Source organism: Pan troglodytes, chromosome 13 (assembly GCF_028858775.2).
Source record: "Pan troglodytes isolate AG18354 chromosome 13, NHGRI_mPanTro3-v2.0_pri, whole genome shotgun sequence".
Classification (NCBI taxonomy): Eukaryota; Metazoa; Chordata; class Mammalia; order Primates; family Hominidae; genus Pan; species Pan troglodytes.
Window position 1 is genome coordinate 120,968,595 of NC_072411.2, and position 16,406 is coordinate 120,985,000.

General features: G+C 43.1%; 1 protein-coding gene across 25 annotated transcripts in view; it reads left to right on the plus strand.

Annotated features, from left to right (window-relative positions):
* Window positions 1-1,120: 1,120 nt before the first annotated feature.
* Window positions 1,121-16,406, plus strand: part of TTLL4 (tubulin tyrosine ligase like 4) — a 47,293-nt gene continuing 32,007 nt past the window's right edge. For 6 of the 25 annotated variants that reach the window (XR_010149882.1, XM_009444320.4, XM_009444325.4 and 3 more), the window contains exon 1: window positions 1,145-1,412. The gene's annotated coding sequence lies outside the window, so the exon portion shown is untranslated. Of the gene's footprint in view, window positions 1,413-16,406 lie in introns of all 25 variants that reach the window. The other 19 variants (XM_054679368.2, XM_054679377.2, XM_016950525.3 and 16 more) reach the window with 8 other exon arrangements.

The following is a 16,406-nucleotide window of genomic DNA, read 5'->3' on the forward strand; positions in this document are numbered from 1 at the left end:
TGTTTCTCTTTATTTCTTGTTAACTGGAAATTACAGCCAAAACTTGATTAGAGTCACTCAACTTTTTTTTTTTTTTACAAAAATACGCTATACTTCATAAATATTTCTGTTCAATTGCATCACATCAAGAAACACAATGCTCAGCTGTCCCATGTTTCGTGATCTAAGATTGATTAGTACATGTAGGTTATCTTCAGTGTACATCCTTCAGTGTAAAATTCTCCCATAAATTATCTAATACTTTTAGCATCCATCAACGACTGTTGACTAAATAAGTTATTTATTGAGATCCTTCCTCTGGTCCAGATTGTTTTCATCAGATTAGTTTTATCTTTGTCCCCTTTATTTCTGTAGCCAATTGCCTAGGAAAGATCCTTTCATCTTCCAGCTTTCTTAGATCTCCAAATCTCTCAGGTCTACGGACATCTGAGGCAGGAGCGCGATCTGGCTTGTCTGGGGAGCTAACGAGATAAGGAATTGAGTCAGTATTTCCTAACGTTCACACTTGAAGCCCATAAAGCAGGCAGGTGGTTTTAATTTTGCCCCGCTGGGTGGGTTGGGGTTAGGGAAGGATGGGTTAGAGGGAGGCAGAGTGAATCGGGCAATCTCCCCTTTCCTGCGGCCAAACTCAAAGGCTTTTTCTAGAAATCCTTCAACTGAGCCTGGGCCCTTTGATTTTCAATTGAGGCAAGGCCAAAGAGTCCAGGCCAGGCGTGGGGGCTCCCGTTGTAATCCCAGCGACCAGGAGGCTGATGCAGGAGGATCACTTGAGACCAAGAGTTTAAGACCAGTCTGGGTAACATAGTGAGACCCTGTCCTGAGAAAAAAAAATTAAAAATAGCCCAGCATGGTGGCGTGCCTGTAGTCCCAGCTACTCGGAAGGCTGGGGGCGGGCGGATCGCTTGAGCAGGAGTTCAAGTTCGCAGTGAGCTATGATCACGTCGCTGCACTCCAGCCTGGGCGACAGAGCGAGATTCTGTCTCTAAAAAAGAAAACAGTCCATAGGGAGTAGGTGGAATTAGAGTAGAAAGAGAGAGTCCTGGATGCTCCGAATGGAGCCTTTCAGAGCTTTAACCACGGGACTACAGCTCCCAGAATTCCGCTCGCCGGATCCCACCGCACTGAGGGGACTGCGCGTGCGCGAGTCAGGTGACGACCCGCCCCTACAGGCCCCAGAAGCCCCGAGATTCCCCGCGCTTGCCTCCCGCCCTCTTCTTCCAGACCCTCGGTCTGTCCGCTGGGGGCGCGCGCGGTGTGTGGCAGGCGGCAGCGGCGCTGGCGGCCGAGTGCGCGGGTCACGCGTGGCGGTGCGTGGTTGCTAGGGGCGCCTGAGGCTGCCGGGTAGCCCAGCAGGCCGAGGGAGGAAGTAGCGTGGAGCCGGTGCCGAGCCGGGGCGAAGCTGGATCCCCTAGGTGAGTGCGGCTGCGGATCCAGGGGAGCCGACCCCAGACACTCCGCCGGTCCCACGCTCCCGACCTCCCTCTACCTGAGTCCTTTCGCGCGGGTCCCCAGCCCTCCGGCCACTCTCACCCTAGCCCCGCTTCCTCCCGCCACCTCTCATCCCCCGGGAGGCCAGGGAGCCGCGGCCTCCTACCCGGCCGGGAGTTCGCGCCTCCTCGGAGCCCTTCTCCTCTCCGCCACGCCCCGCGAACTTAGTCGGCCTCGCCTCCGGGTGCCCGAACCCTGCCTCATCCCCTAGTTCTGGCCTCCGAGCTTCCTCTGTCCTGCCGCGCTGAGGTTTAAATTCCCTCTGGGTGTGAGCCCAAGCTCCTCGCAGGCTCCAGGGCCGAATTTAACATGGATATCTGCTTTTTCACTTCTCCATCCTCAGTATCTGTAGAAGAATACGTTCCTAAACTCCACAGATTCAAACAGGATCTGAGATCCTGTGGAATTTAATTCTTCATTCATCAATTCCTTTATTTAATCATTCACTAAACAATTTTTAGTAAACATTGACAAATATTTAATGAGCCTGGGTACAATGGGAGGGATTGAGGGGATAGAGTGGCTAATAGGACAAGCATGTTTTCACGGAATTTACAGTCTAGGAGATTATTAATCAAGTAAACGAGCATTTGCCATACTGTGGTGTGTGCTGTGATAGAACAGGAAATACTTAATCCGGACTTACTTAGAAAACGACATTATTGCCATTCCTCCTAGTCTTCACATTCCCATTCTGGATCTCGGAAATATTTTAATCCTTCCTTGATGAAATCTTCTTTGCTTTCTCAGATACTACAAATCACCTATTCTTTAACTGCAGCACCTGTTGATTTAGCATTTGGGGGACCCTTTGGGACAGTGTTCCATCCCATCCTTCTGTTTCTTGCACTGAATACTGAGACACTGTTTGCATTTAAACCACCCACTTTGTGCTCAGAAAGTTAGCAGCTACTTATATTGGACTGAATCAATCCTTGAAAAATTATCAAGTGTTTTCTGCGAATAGAGAGGTGGGTGGACATTCCAGATACACAGTGGCTTTAGGAAAGAGACAGCAAGTCCTGAAAAGAGAACTGGAAACAGTTTGACAGACCTGGGCTAGATTTGGAGGGAGCCATCCAGTAACAAATGGAAAGAGTGAAGTTAATAGGGGTTAGATCACAAAGGGCCTTGGATGTTTTGCTGAGTTAGAACTATATCCCTGGAGCAGTGGTTTTCAAGCTGGAGTAATCAGGGTTGTAGACTTCCAAGGGATACACTTGCACGTCTAGCTTTAGATGAATACATTTCCAGATCCTCAGCTTCCCAGTGAACTTTTTTTTTTTTTTTTGAGACAGAGTCTTGCTCCGTCGCCCAGGCTGGAGTGCAATGGCACGATCTTGGCTCACTGCAACTTCCACCTCCTGGGTTCAAGCGATTCTCCTACCTCATTCTCCGGAGTAGCTGGGATTAGAGGCGCATGCTGCCACGCTCGGTTAATTTTTTGTATTTTTTAGTAGAGACGGGGTTTCACCATCTTGGCCAGGCTGGTCTCGAACTCCTGACCTCGTGATTCACCTGCCTCGGCCTCCCAAAGTGTTGGGATTACAGGTGTGAGCCACCGCGCCCGGCCCCAATGAACTCTTTTTCTAAAACTGCCCTTACAAAAAAAGGGTAGGAGGCTGTGTGTGGCAAATCCCTCACACTTCCCAAATTTTAATATGGTGTATTGACCTGAGTGTAAAAATGTCCTCAGATACAAATAAGGACTACTTTGGAAATATTTATTTTCAGGAACACCTCCTTTAGTGATTTAAGTTACCTCCCAACCCAGAAGGCTTGCCAATACACAATCCCATTCGTGTAAACTGTATTCTTTGTTAAGATATTCTGAAAAGAACACAACAGTTAAATGTAACGGGAATGTCTTTTGGGACAATGGAATTTTTAAGTTATTTGGATAAAACTTGCATAAAATTTTTAAAGAGATTTCTTTTAGTTCAGGTGTGTGTTACTCAGTAAGATAGTTAATACCTATTTTAAGACTGGGTGTTGTGGCTCACACCTGTAAATCCAACACTTTGGGAGCCTGAGGCAGGCTGATCGCTTGAGACCCAGAAATTCGAGACCAGCCTGGGCAACATGGCGAAACCTCTTCTCTACAAAAAAAAATATGTAAAAATTAGCCAAGCATGGTAGCGTGCTCCTATAGTCCCAGCTATTTGTAGGCTGAGGTGGGAGGATGTATTGAGCCCAGGAGGTTATCCAGGCTGGAGTGCCATGGTGTGATCATAGCTCACTGTAAACTCCAACTCCTGGGTTCAAGCCATCCTCCTGTCTCACCCTCCTGAGTAGCTGAGACTACAGGCATGCACCACCCATCTGGCTAATTTTAAAAAATTTTTAGTAGTGATGGGGGTCTCTCTATGTTGCCCAGGCTGGTCTCAAATTCCTGGGCCCAAGTGATCCTCCTGCCTCAGCTTCCCAAAGTGCTGGGAGTACAGGAGTGATCTACTGGGTCTGGCCTAGACGTTACCTTATATGTAAGGAACACATAGTTTTAAAAATTCTTTCAGGGATACATGAGTAAAATCATGTAAAGAATATGTTCCAGGAAAACCACAGAAAGATAATTATCAGGAAAATCATGTCAGATTTGTATTTAAGATTACTGTAGTGTCAATATGTTGGTTGAATAGGAAGAATTTTAGACTGGAGGCAGGGAGTCAATGAGAAAACTATTATAGTGGCCTAGGCTAGAGATGATGAAGGCTTTATGTTTGCTCTAGTGGAAATGGAGAGGGTTTAGAGAGATGTTAACCATGGTAGTGTTGACAAAACCTGGTGGCAGAATAGAGGTAGAAGAATGGGAGAAGGAGCAGTGTAGAATGATTGTAAGTTTCTGATTTCAGTGACCATGTGGGTGGTGATGCAGCAGCACATCCAGGTAGAAAGGCCCAGGAGTTCATTCTGTAGGTCTGGAGCTCACAAGAGAGGCCTGGGTGATGATAGAGTTGATAATATAGGAGGTGGTTGAAGCCGTGACGTGGAAGGGATTGCTCTGGGAGAGAGGTAATAATGGCAGCTGCCACTTGTTGAGTGCTCACTGTGTGCCAGGCAAAGTGAGAAGTCTGAACTCAGAGCAACACCAGCATTGAAAGGATGGGTAGATTTACAGCCATTGTTACAAGTTTATAATGTATTTTTCTATCTTGTTTTATATGTATGTTATATAACATTCAAAAAGAATTTTTTTCTTGATTGAGAAAAGGATACAAAATGCAAAATCCACAGTTTTGATAACTGAAAATTGCCAATTGTTTTGCAGTACTTTATTATATTGGGTGTCTTGTCTTTTTTGGGCTTTTAGTTAGCTAATGAATGAATACATTAGACACTTTTGGGTTTTAGTTGGGATTTTACATAGCTTGCATTTTAATTCTTTGGTTCTTTGCTGTTTCTATTAACCCACAGCATTATTTTAATAAATGTTATAATACCAACCTAAAAAAAAAAAAAAAAAGAAAGGATGGGTAGAGCAAAGAGGAAGGAAGAAGGGGACAGAGAGAATACATAACCAAATGCAGAAATGAATGTGTGAATAGGAAGTTGTCATTTGCTGAAAATCTGTATCTAGATGAAGCCTTAACTTCAGAATCCATCTGATACTCATGTTTTGGAGTTGGATTTAGCTTTCTCACTAGATTCCTTCTATGACCTTGGAATTGTCTGATCATAGTGTCTGAATTTTAGCCTGTGATCAGGTGCTTTGGTAAATCACCAAAAGTCAGTAAATTACAGAGAAAAGCTTTTCCTTTAATGCCTTTTACTTCTTACCTTCTCTTTTGGCAGAGTTGGGAACAAATACTGAGAGTGCTCGTTTCTCTTAGGCCTTACAATACAAAGGACCTTGTCCTTCGGAGCCCTCATAGATATGCTGGACCCTAGTGCTTCTCTAGACCGGCAGTGCTCAGAGCTCAGAGTTTTTGGGCTCAGGATTTCTTTATGTACTTGAAAAAGCTCTTTGGAATCTTCAGTTAAAAAAAAAGGGATATATATATATATTTCAATATTCAATTTTTTATTTTTAAATTTTGTTTAGAGATGGGGTCTCACTATATTGCCCAGGCTGGTCTCAAACTCCTGGGCTCAAACAATCCTCCCGCCTCAACCTCCCAAAGTGCTTACAGGCTTGAGCCACTGCGCTTAGCCTATATTTTAATATTTATCATATTAGGAACTGAAATATTCATTTAGAAGTAATAAGCCCATTACTAACATGAATAACATTTTTATGTATGTTACAATTTACATTAACTGTATGCTAACGTAAGTTAGTTAACACAAACAGCATTTCTAACCTAAGTTATGGTTAGCGTAAGTTCACTTAATGTTTTCATTTAAAAAATGCTACTGTTTTAAAAATATTAGTGAGAAGAGTGGCATTGTTTTTTAGATCTCTTTAGTGTCTGACTTAATAGAAGACAGCTGGATTTTCATATGTTTCTCCAATCTATTGTGATAGTTGTTTTGATTGAATAATGAAAATCCAGCTGCACACAGATGGCTGGAAAAGGATGAAGTATTTCAGTAGTCTTCTCAGATAGTTGTGGGTATTGGTACTATGCAAAACAAGGCATGATTTTGTAAAGGCTAGTTACAGTGTGGAATCTGAAATGATATCAGTGAACATTTCATACTTTGTTATGTTAAAATCCATGGATCTGTCTCACTTTGACTGGGTCTTAGATCCATACATGATTCTGTAACATGTGATACAGTCATGCTACACAGTCATGGTATAGCCTATTGCTCCTAGGCTGCAAACCTGAACAGCATGTCACCATAATGAGTATTCTCTGCAGTTGCAACACAGTTGCAACACAATGTATGTAAACATTGAAACATAGAAAAGGCTACTGTAAAAATAAGGAATGATAATCTTTTTTTTTTTTTTCTTTCTTTAGAGAGAGTCTCAATCTGTCGCTAGGCTGGAGTGCAGTGGCGCGATCTCGGCTCACTGCAACCTCCACCTTCCTCGTTCACGCCATTCTCCTGCCTCAGCCTCCCAAGTAGCTGGGACTACAGGCACCCGCCACCACACCTGGCTAATTTTTTTGTATTTTTAGTAGAGATGGGGTTTCACCATGTTAGCCAGGATGGTTTCGATCTCCTGACCTCGTGATCCACCTACCTCGGCCTCCCAAAGTGCTGGGATTACAGGCGTGAGCCACCACACCCAGCCTGGAATGATAATCTTATGGGACATTGTCTTCTATGGGGACTATCTGTTGACTGAAACATTATGTGAGGCATGACTGTTAGGAAAATACTGGTTCACTGAGTTATGCAGATCTCCCACGTGTCACAGTTTATTGTATAGTGTCAAAAAAATCATATCACCACAATCTCTTCACAGAAGTAGTTAAATATTGGGAAGCACTCAAACTCGTGGTGGCAGATACCATTTTGCCAAAATTCTAATTTTCTTTGGGAAGCTCAAATTTTATCATTGGCAACAAGTACAGTCAGTTGGTTTCCTTGAAGTGACAGGCTTACTTTGTTTCATTTTCCAGAACCTTTGCCAAATAATGAAGTCGGAATAACTATTACTTATGTGTCATTCATTCTTTCAAGTAAACATGGCGTTCCACAGAAAAATCCTGCAATTCAGACAATCACACAAGTGCTTTAGAGATAATCAACATGTTCTGCATGCAGCATAAATGTTTTATATGTACTTCACATTTTATCACACAGAATATTAAAAAGCATACTCAAGGACACTTTTTAATGAGATTTAATATAATTTACACTGTGTCGGGCTGGGTGCAGTGGCTCACGCCTGTAATCCCAGCACTTTGGGAGGCCGAGGCGGGCAGATCACGAGGTCAGGAGATCGAGGCCATCCTGGCTAACACGGTGAAACCCTGTCTCTACTAAAAATACAAAAAATTAGCCGGGCGTGGTAGTAAGTGCCTGTAGTCCCAGCGACTCAGGAGGTTGAGGCAGGAGAATGGCGTGAACCCAGGAGGCGGAGGTTGCAGTGAGCCGAGATCGCGCCACTGCACTCCAGCCTGGCGACAGATCGAGACTCTGTCTCAAAAAGAAAAAAAAAAATTTACACTGTGCCATCAAGTAAACCTGGCTGTATTCTTTCACTGTGTGGTGGAAAAGTATAGTGGGTAAGAATCTAATTTCGTGCCATCATCTTGATTCATGCTAAGTCACCAGCAGTTTTACTCATTATTGCTTTTGCTCTATCAGTGGAAAGGTCAGCACAGTAAAAAGGCAAATAACATCTTAGGTTTTTTTCTTTTTCTTTTTCTTTTTCCGAAGACAGGCTGGAGTGCAGTGGCATGATCATGGCTTACTGCAGTCTCCACCCCCCAGGCTCAGGTGATCCTCCCACCATAGGCATGCACCACCACATCTAGCTGATTTTTTGTATTTTTTTTTTGTAGAGACAAGGTTTCACCATGTTGCCCATGCTGGTCTTGAACTCTGGAGCCCAAGTAATTTGCCCACCTTGGCCTCCCAAAGTGTTGGGATTATAGGCACAAGTCACCCCACCCAGCTACCTCTTAGTTTTGTTATGAAAATATTTTCTATGTAGCAGGACCGCCAAAAGGATCTTAGGGTCCCCTCAGGGTCTGTGGACCATGCTTTGAGAACTGCTGCTCCAGAGCCCACCTGAGAAGGAGGAAAGAGCCTCCTTCCCGAAGCTGATAAAGGGCAAGGCTTCAGGAGAGCGAGTCACCCCATTACATAAACCCTTCCACTGGTTTCACTTTTCAGTAATTTATAGGTTTACCTCCCTCAGCTCCAGCTGCCATAACCTGTATCTTTTCCTCAGGTTTGCTTACTTGTTTGGCATTGCTAAACTGTGCTCTACAAGAGCTACTTGTAATTTCACTAATCTTGACTTATACGGACCCACCCTTCTCACTAGGCTGTATTCTTGACCTTCCTCTCTTAGTAGGGCTTTAGGAGAGATATATTGCTCCTCCACCTTTCCTTAGGGAGAGAGAGCTTGGGATTTATCTCATAAGAGAAAATTAATGTGATTCCTACACTCCTCTCTATTTGGTTCCAGGCAAGTCAGTTCTATCTTCTTCTTCTTTTTTTTTTTTTTTTGGAGACAGAGTCTTGCTCTGTCACCCAGGCTGGAGTGCAGTGGCACAGTCTCGGCTCACTGCAAGCTCCGCCTCCCGAGTTCAGGCCATTCTCCTGCCTCAGCCTCCCAAGTAGCTGGGACTACAGGCGTCTGCCACCACGCCTGGCTGATTTTTTGTATTTTTAGTAGAGATGGGGTTTCACCGTGTTAACCAGGATGGTTTTGATCTCCTGACCTCGTGATCCACCTGCCTCAGCCTCCCAAAGTGTTGGGATTACAGGCGTGAGCCTGTCAGTTCTATCTTCTAACATAACTGTTGAGCAATTGAGGTAATCTCATCAGAGATCTTGTGGACTGTAGACTGAACCATTTCTGATGTCCTGAGTTCCCCTGGTGACCGAGGGAAACACCTAGTTGAAGGAGGAAAGGGAAACTGCATTTCCCAAGAGCCACACTCTCTTGTAGGAGAGTGATTTAATCAGTGGGTAGTGAATAATTGCTTTCTCTAGAAATAGATACCTTGTCCAAGTTGGTCTGGGCCTGGTCCCTGGAGACTTGTTGGTTTGCGGCAGCAGCAATAGATTTTCTTTTCTTTTCTTTTTTTCTTTTGAGACGCAGTTTCACTCTTGTTGCCCAGGCTGGAGTGCAATGGCGCAATCTCGGCTCACTGCAACCTCCGCCTCCCGGGTTCAAGCGATTCTCCTGCCTCTACCTCCCAAGTAGCTGGGATTACAGGCATGCGCCACCATGCCTGGCTAGTTTTGTATTTTTAGTAGAAATGGGGTTTCTCCATGTTGCTCAGGCTGGTTTCGAACTCTCCACCTCAGGTGATCCGCCCACCTCGGCCTCCCAAAGTACTGGGATTTCAGGCATGAACCACTGCGCCCGGCCAGCAATAGATTTTCTAACATAGGCTACTAATCATTCACACTCCTTTAAGGAGGAAACTTGAGGCAAAATCACCCCATAAAGATTGGAGGACAGAACTGTATAGGCAGTTTCCAAATGCTGCATGAAGATGACAAAGTAGGATGTTCAGATTCCTGAGAATGGGTGTTTTAAAGGGGGAGAGTCTGGAGCCAGGGACATCAGTCAGGCTGCTTACCTTAACAGTCCTGCACTTGGTGTTGGAGGGGTTGGAGACTGGGCTGAGGCAGCCATGCAAATAGAAGGGGATGTTTCAGGCCATTTTGTTGATCTATACAACTTTCTGCAGTTTTTTATTCTTCACTCTTACCCCTTTATTCAAGTTTTATTTTTATTTTTAACAGTTTTGTGGAGGTATAATTCACATTGAACATATCCATCGTTTCTAAGTCAATTTTTTTAAAACTTTTGTTCTAGGAAGACTTAGTGTTCCATAAAGTTGTTGGGGGAGGAGACTTGGGCAATATTGCTAATAGGAGGCCAAACTGGACCAGGGTTCTTCCCACCCCCTTCTGCCAGCGTGGCTCTGTATTTGAGGTTAAAGATCCCCAGAGATTTCCTATAAAAGCCATCATGAAGCTTATAGGGCATATCACTAGGGTAAGTGAACAGTGGTGTGAGATAGCCTTGGGAAAGTATCACGTGAGAGGGACACACAACAGGTGCTCATGGAGAGGGTGGGTCTTGAGCTGGGTCTGGAAAAGGTAAATAAAATATGGTAAGGATTCATAAGGAAGAAGCTTAGTGGAGTAAAGCCCTGCAGACAGGCATTTGAAAGGTTTATTCCAGGAGTTTAGTGTAAGACCAGCGCAGTTCACATAACAGAGTTCAAGGTAGGAGGAAATGGAAATAAGCCTTAAAAAAAAAAAAAAAAAGATTAAGGGTCGACTATGGAGTCTTGTGGACCAAAGCTAAGAAATCTCACATGACAGTCATCTGGAATGCTTGTTAAAATTGCAGACTCGTGGCCCTACTCCACACCAACTGAATCCTCTTGAAGGTGAATCTCAGGACTTTGCATCTCAGGTTATTCTGTTGCAGGTGGGCCACCACAGTGTTTAGTAAGTGCTCATGGACTGTTTTTGAAAAGGGATTGACCTGATGAAGCAATACAGCAAAATTAATCTGGAGGTTGCCTGCAGGGTGGAATTAGGAAGGGCACACCTTGGAGACACATGCTTCAGTCAGTGCTGTTGCAGTAAGTCCAGATCTAGGGGCGTGGTGGAAATAATAAAAGGAGGAAGAATGCTAAGTAGACAGAGTGTCTTAAATTTCATGACTGGTTTCCCTTTGGGGAAATAAAGTAAAGGAAAAAGTCAGAAATAACTTAGTTTTCCTCTTAGGTGATTTGGAGAAAGAAGGGTCCACTCAAGGAAATGGGACGATCAGGAGTGGAGAGCTAGTTTGACACACTAGATTGAAGTGGTTGGACATGCATTTGGAAAGGTGGAACAGGCAGTTGGTGATGCAGACATGAAACTTGAGACGACAAATCTGCAAAATGACTCTTCTGCAGATAATAGTTGACATTGTGAGAGAGATTGATTTGATGTGGGGGAGGATGAAAGAACTGGAGGATTTTGGATTGGCCTCAGGAGGAGGAAAGACACTATTGAAGGGGTTGGGTACAGCTGTGGCAGAGTGCACGCACTGAGTAAAAAATAGCAACAAGGAGATGGTGGTAAGAGGGGAACGCCTTTTTCATATGAATAGGTCCAACTCGTGGCTTTGCTGATGTGATATTGTGATATAATAAGAAATACTCCAGCCTGGTCAGCATGGTGAAACCCTGTCTCTACAAAAATACAAAAATTATCCGGGCACGATGGCGGGTGCCTGTAATCCCGCCTATTCGGGAGGCTGAGGCGGGAGAATTGCATGAACGCGGGAGGCAGAGGTTGCAGCGAGCCGAGATCGTACCATTGCACTCCAGCCTGGGCAACAGAGTGAGACTCCGGTCTCAAAAAAAAAAAAAAAAAGAAAGAAATACATAATTGGGGTGTGCCCCTGGTTCCTGGCTCCTAAAACCTTCAGAACTTCTAAGTGATAAGTGTCTTTTTATATGCTAATGAGATGATTGATAGCTGGGGACTCCTGAATAGCCTCAAGATGGGAGACTGATTGCTGAGAGAACCAACCATGTGATTAGAGGGTTGGAACTTTCAGTTCCATCCCCCACCTTCTGGGAAGGGGAGTGGAGCCGAAGATTGAGCTGACTACCAATGGCCAGTGATTATTCAGTCATGCCTATTAATGAAACCTGCATAAAAACCCAAAAGGACAGGGTTTGGATTGTTGAGCACATGAATGTACCTGGCACTCCCGGTAACAGCACGGAAGCTCCAAGCCCTTTCCCCCATCCCTTGCCCTATGCATCATGTATCTCTTCCATGTGGCTGTTCATCTGTATCCTTTGTAATAAATAGGTAAATGTAAGTGAAGTGTTTCCCTGAGTTCTGTGAGTTGTTCTAACAAATTGATCAAACCCCATGGGGGGGTTTTGGGAACCTCAATTTACCCCCAATTAATTAATTAATTAAGAGGTGGGGTTCTGCCATGTGGCCCAGGCTAATTTTGAACTCCTGGGCTCAAGCGATTCGCCCCTCCCAAGGTGTTGGGATTACAGGTGTGTGTCACCGCGCCTGGCCAGGGAACACCAATTTATAGCAAATCAATCAGAAGCACAGGTCACAACCTGTGCCTTGCAATTGGCATCTGAAGTGGAAGCAGCCTTGTGGTACTGAGCCCTTAACCTGTGGGATCTGATGCTATCTTTAGGTAAATAGTGTCAGAATTGAATTATAGGATATCCAGCTGGTGGCCTCTGGAGCATTCCTTGGTGTGTGTGCCTCACACATTTTGATGACCAGAGGTGAAATATTCTGTACTGTGTTAAGAGTGACTATGTAAGGGAGCGAAAAAAGTTTTTTCCCCCTTAGCTGGTCATAGCTGTTGTAGATGCATTTGTTTATTCAGCAAATATTTAATGAGCCCTGATTACCATTCTAGGGCTGGATACATAAGCTCTGTGAAAAAGTCCCTGTGCTCAAAGAGCTTTCATTCTGGAAGATAGACAGATAGCAAAGAAATGCATAAATAATTGAGGTTTTTATTTTAAAATAGCCAGGCCCAGTGGCTCATGCCTGTAATCTCAGCACTTTTGAGAGGCTGAGGCAAGAGGATCACTTGAGGGCAGGAATTCGAGACCAACTGGGGCAACATAGTGAGACTCTGTCTCTATTTAAAAAAAAAATTAAAAAACTCAGAAGTTAAAATTAGGGCCAGGTGTAGGGGTTCATGTCTGCAGGCCCAGCACTTTGGGAAGCTGAGGTGGGAGAATCGCTTGAGCCCAGGAGTTTGAGACTAGCCTTGGCAAGATAGCAAGACCTTATCTCTACAAAAAATAAAAAAGTTAGCTGGGTGCGGTGGAACACACCAGTAGTTCCAGCTCCTTGGGAGGGTGAGATAGGAGGACCATGAGCCCAGGAGGTCAAACCTTGGTGACCAAGAGACCTGGTCTCAAACAAACAAAAAGAAATTAAAATTGTAGGAAAAGGTATACACAGATAAGTCATCTTTGTCTGTTTCCAACCTCATTGGTAGTTTTTAAAAAAATTACCAGCTTCTTTGTTCATCTTTTTTTTTTTTTGAGCCAAGTGTAAGGAAATATAAATATATAATAATTTTAGATAGTGGAGGAATGAAATGGAGGGAATAAAACAAGGTAATGAAATAGGGAATGATTGGGGTAGGACAATATTAGATAGGATTGACAAGGAAGGCCTTTTTAGTTGAATACTGAGTGAAAGAACTAAGCCAGCCATTCAAAGATCTGAGTGTTTCAGAGGGAACCACAAAGATCCAGAGGTGGGAACGTTCCTCATGAGGGGAAGAGTGGCTCTGGATAAGGTCAGAGAGTCAGGAATCAGATCACATAGTCCTGGAAGCCATCAGATGATCTTAAGCTGTGTTTTAAAAAGAGTACTGTGTTTTGAAAAAGTAGCCACTGTCTGGAAAATAGATGATATAGAAGCCAGTAAATCAGCAGTTGAGAGATGATGGTAGCTTGACTAAGGTAATGACAGTGGAAATGGGGAAGAATAGCCAGATTCAAAGACATATATTTGAAGCTGGAAGGACTTGTTGATGGATTAAGTGGAATTGAAGATCTGCTGAGGTCAGGGTGAAAGCATCATTATGACAGGCATGTCGGGAGTTTCTGTGTTGTATGGAGGCCTGTCCAGGGACTAAGCCCCTTCTGCCTGAATATTTTTTATTGAAGTCTTCTTTGTGCAATTACAGCTTATTTCTTGGCCCTGACTCTGAAAGATTAATTGGACAAGAGGGGAATGTGATTGATCTGTTCTTCTCTCACTTTCCCCTAGCATGACTTGGTTGGAATCTGACATTCCCACCTTACTTTCAAGGAGATTAACAGATAACATGTTCTTTTCTTTTGAATAACAGTGGTTATAGAACCCTTGAGCTTGCCACAGTGCCCTCCTTGTTTCTTTGACTCTAGCCCTAAAATCCTTATCTCAGCCTCTAGGTTCCTGTTTCTCAGCTGGGTGCTGACAGCAACTGTTTTCTCAGTTGAGGGCACAACAAGGACTTGTGTTTTATTGGGATGTGAGGTTTTACACAGAATCACATTTAAATAGCATTTTCCCTCTAAGTATTGGAGACCTCCTACCAGCTTGTATGTTGATGGGTCCTAGAGAAAGTGCTTCCATTAAACTTTATCTGTCAGGCTTGAGTAATATGCCTTCCCTTGAACTCCCCTTGAGCCAGAGTTTACAAATTCACTGGCCATTGAGAGAGGTTGATTAATGGGTGCAAATACACATTCAAGATGATGCATTTTTGTTTGGAAATTGCAGAAGTGATGATATATCCTTAAGTGCATCATATCATGAAGCACATAATATCATCATTAGTAATAGTACAAATTGACATGGGCCTCATCATAAGATGCAACTAAGGATATATCATCACTTCAGACAAGGCCAAATTGAGTTTCATTCTTTAGAATAACTGGTCTGTATTCTTCAGAAGTGTCAAGCTCATTAAAGAAAAATAAAGGCTGAGGAACTATTACAGATTAAAGGAGACTAAAAAGATATGAAGGTGAATACAACTTGTGATCCTGGGCCAGATAAAGGACATTGATGGGACAATTGGCAATATTTGGATAAGATCTGTGTATTAGATAATAGTAATATAGTTTATAGTATTATCAATGCTAATTTTTTGAGTATAAGAGAATATCCTGGTTTTAGCAAACATTTAGGAAGTTTTTAGGAAGTATTCAGATGCAAAGGGGTATCATGTCTGCAACTTATGCTCAAACATTTCAAAAACCAGTTCACACAGAGATATATGTGAGAGAGAATATGAATGAATAATAAAACAAGTGTGGTAAAGTATTAACATTTGATGAATCTGGGTAAAGGGTAAACAGGAATTCTTTGTACTATTTTTGTAACTTTTTGCAAGTCTGAGATAATTGCAAAATTAAAAAAAAATTTTTTAAAACCTCATTACTACTTAAAGGGAAGTTTGGTTTTCCTCAGACCAGAAGGCAGGTAGCACACCAATCAACTTCAACTTTTCTTTGAAATTATACTGGTAGAAATAGATTTTAACAGTGAATGACTCAAGCAAATGGACTTACTTCTTGCTCCATTACCTGAAACAGGCCTACCCTTCCCCCTACTCTTCCTGGCCTCTGTTAACCACCAATCTGTTCTCTATATTCTGAAATCCACTTTTTTAAACTCCCACTTATGAGTGAGAACATGCCGTATTTGTCTTTCTGTGCTTGGCTTATTTTACTTAACATAATGACCTCCAGTTCCATACATGTTGCTGCAAATGATGGGAGTTCATTCTTTGTTTATGGCTCCATAATATTCCATTGTGTATATATACCACATTTCGTTTATTCATAGTCCATTTACATTCAGTGTTGTTATTGATAAGTAAGGACTTACTACTGCCATTTTGCTGCTTGATTTGTGGTTTCTTTGTAACTCCTCTTTCTTACTGTTTTTGTAGTTTTTTTCTAGTAGTATGGTTTAATTAATTGCTTTTTATTTTTAGTGGATTTATTACAGGTTTTTGCGGTTATCTGTGGTTATTGTGAGACTTACAAAAAACAGCTTATACTTATTTTATTTTCTTATTTTATTTTTTATTGAGACAGGGTTTCAATCTGTCATCCAGGCTGGAGTGCAGTGGCGTGATCATGGCTCACTGCAGTCTCAACTTCTTGGGCTCAGGCGATCCTTCTACTTCAGCTCCCCGAGTAGCTGGGACCATAGGCACATGCCACCACACCCAGCTAATTTTTATTTTTTATTATTATTTGTAAAGATGGGTCTTGCTATGTTTCCCAGGCTGGTCTTGAACTCCTGGGCTCAAACGATCCTCCCACCTTGGCCTCCCAAAGTGCAAGCATGAGCTACTGCGCCCACCCTAGAACAAGTCATTTTAAGAGATGATAACTTTTTTTGTTTGAGACAGAATCTTGCTGTGTCCCCTAGTGTGGAATGCAGTGGTGTATTCACAGCTCACCACAGCCTCCATCTCCTGGGCTCAAGCGCTTTTCCTACCTTAGCCTCCCAAGTAGCTGGGATTACAGGCATGTGCCATCATGCCTAGCTAATTTTTTATGTTTTTTTTTTTGTAGAGATAGGATCTCACTATGTTTCCCAGGTTGGTCTTGAACTCCAAAAGAATAGAAGTGAACAAATAAAGAACCATAAAAACATTCTACACTTTAACTCTGTCCTCCATGCGTTTTAACTATTTGTGTCTCAATTTACATATTTTTTATATTGCCTTTTTTTTTTGGAGACAAAGTCTTACGCTGTCGTCCATGCTGGGGTGTAGTGGCGTGATCTCGGCTCACCGCAAACTCCACCTCCTGGGT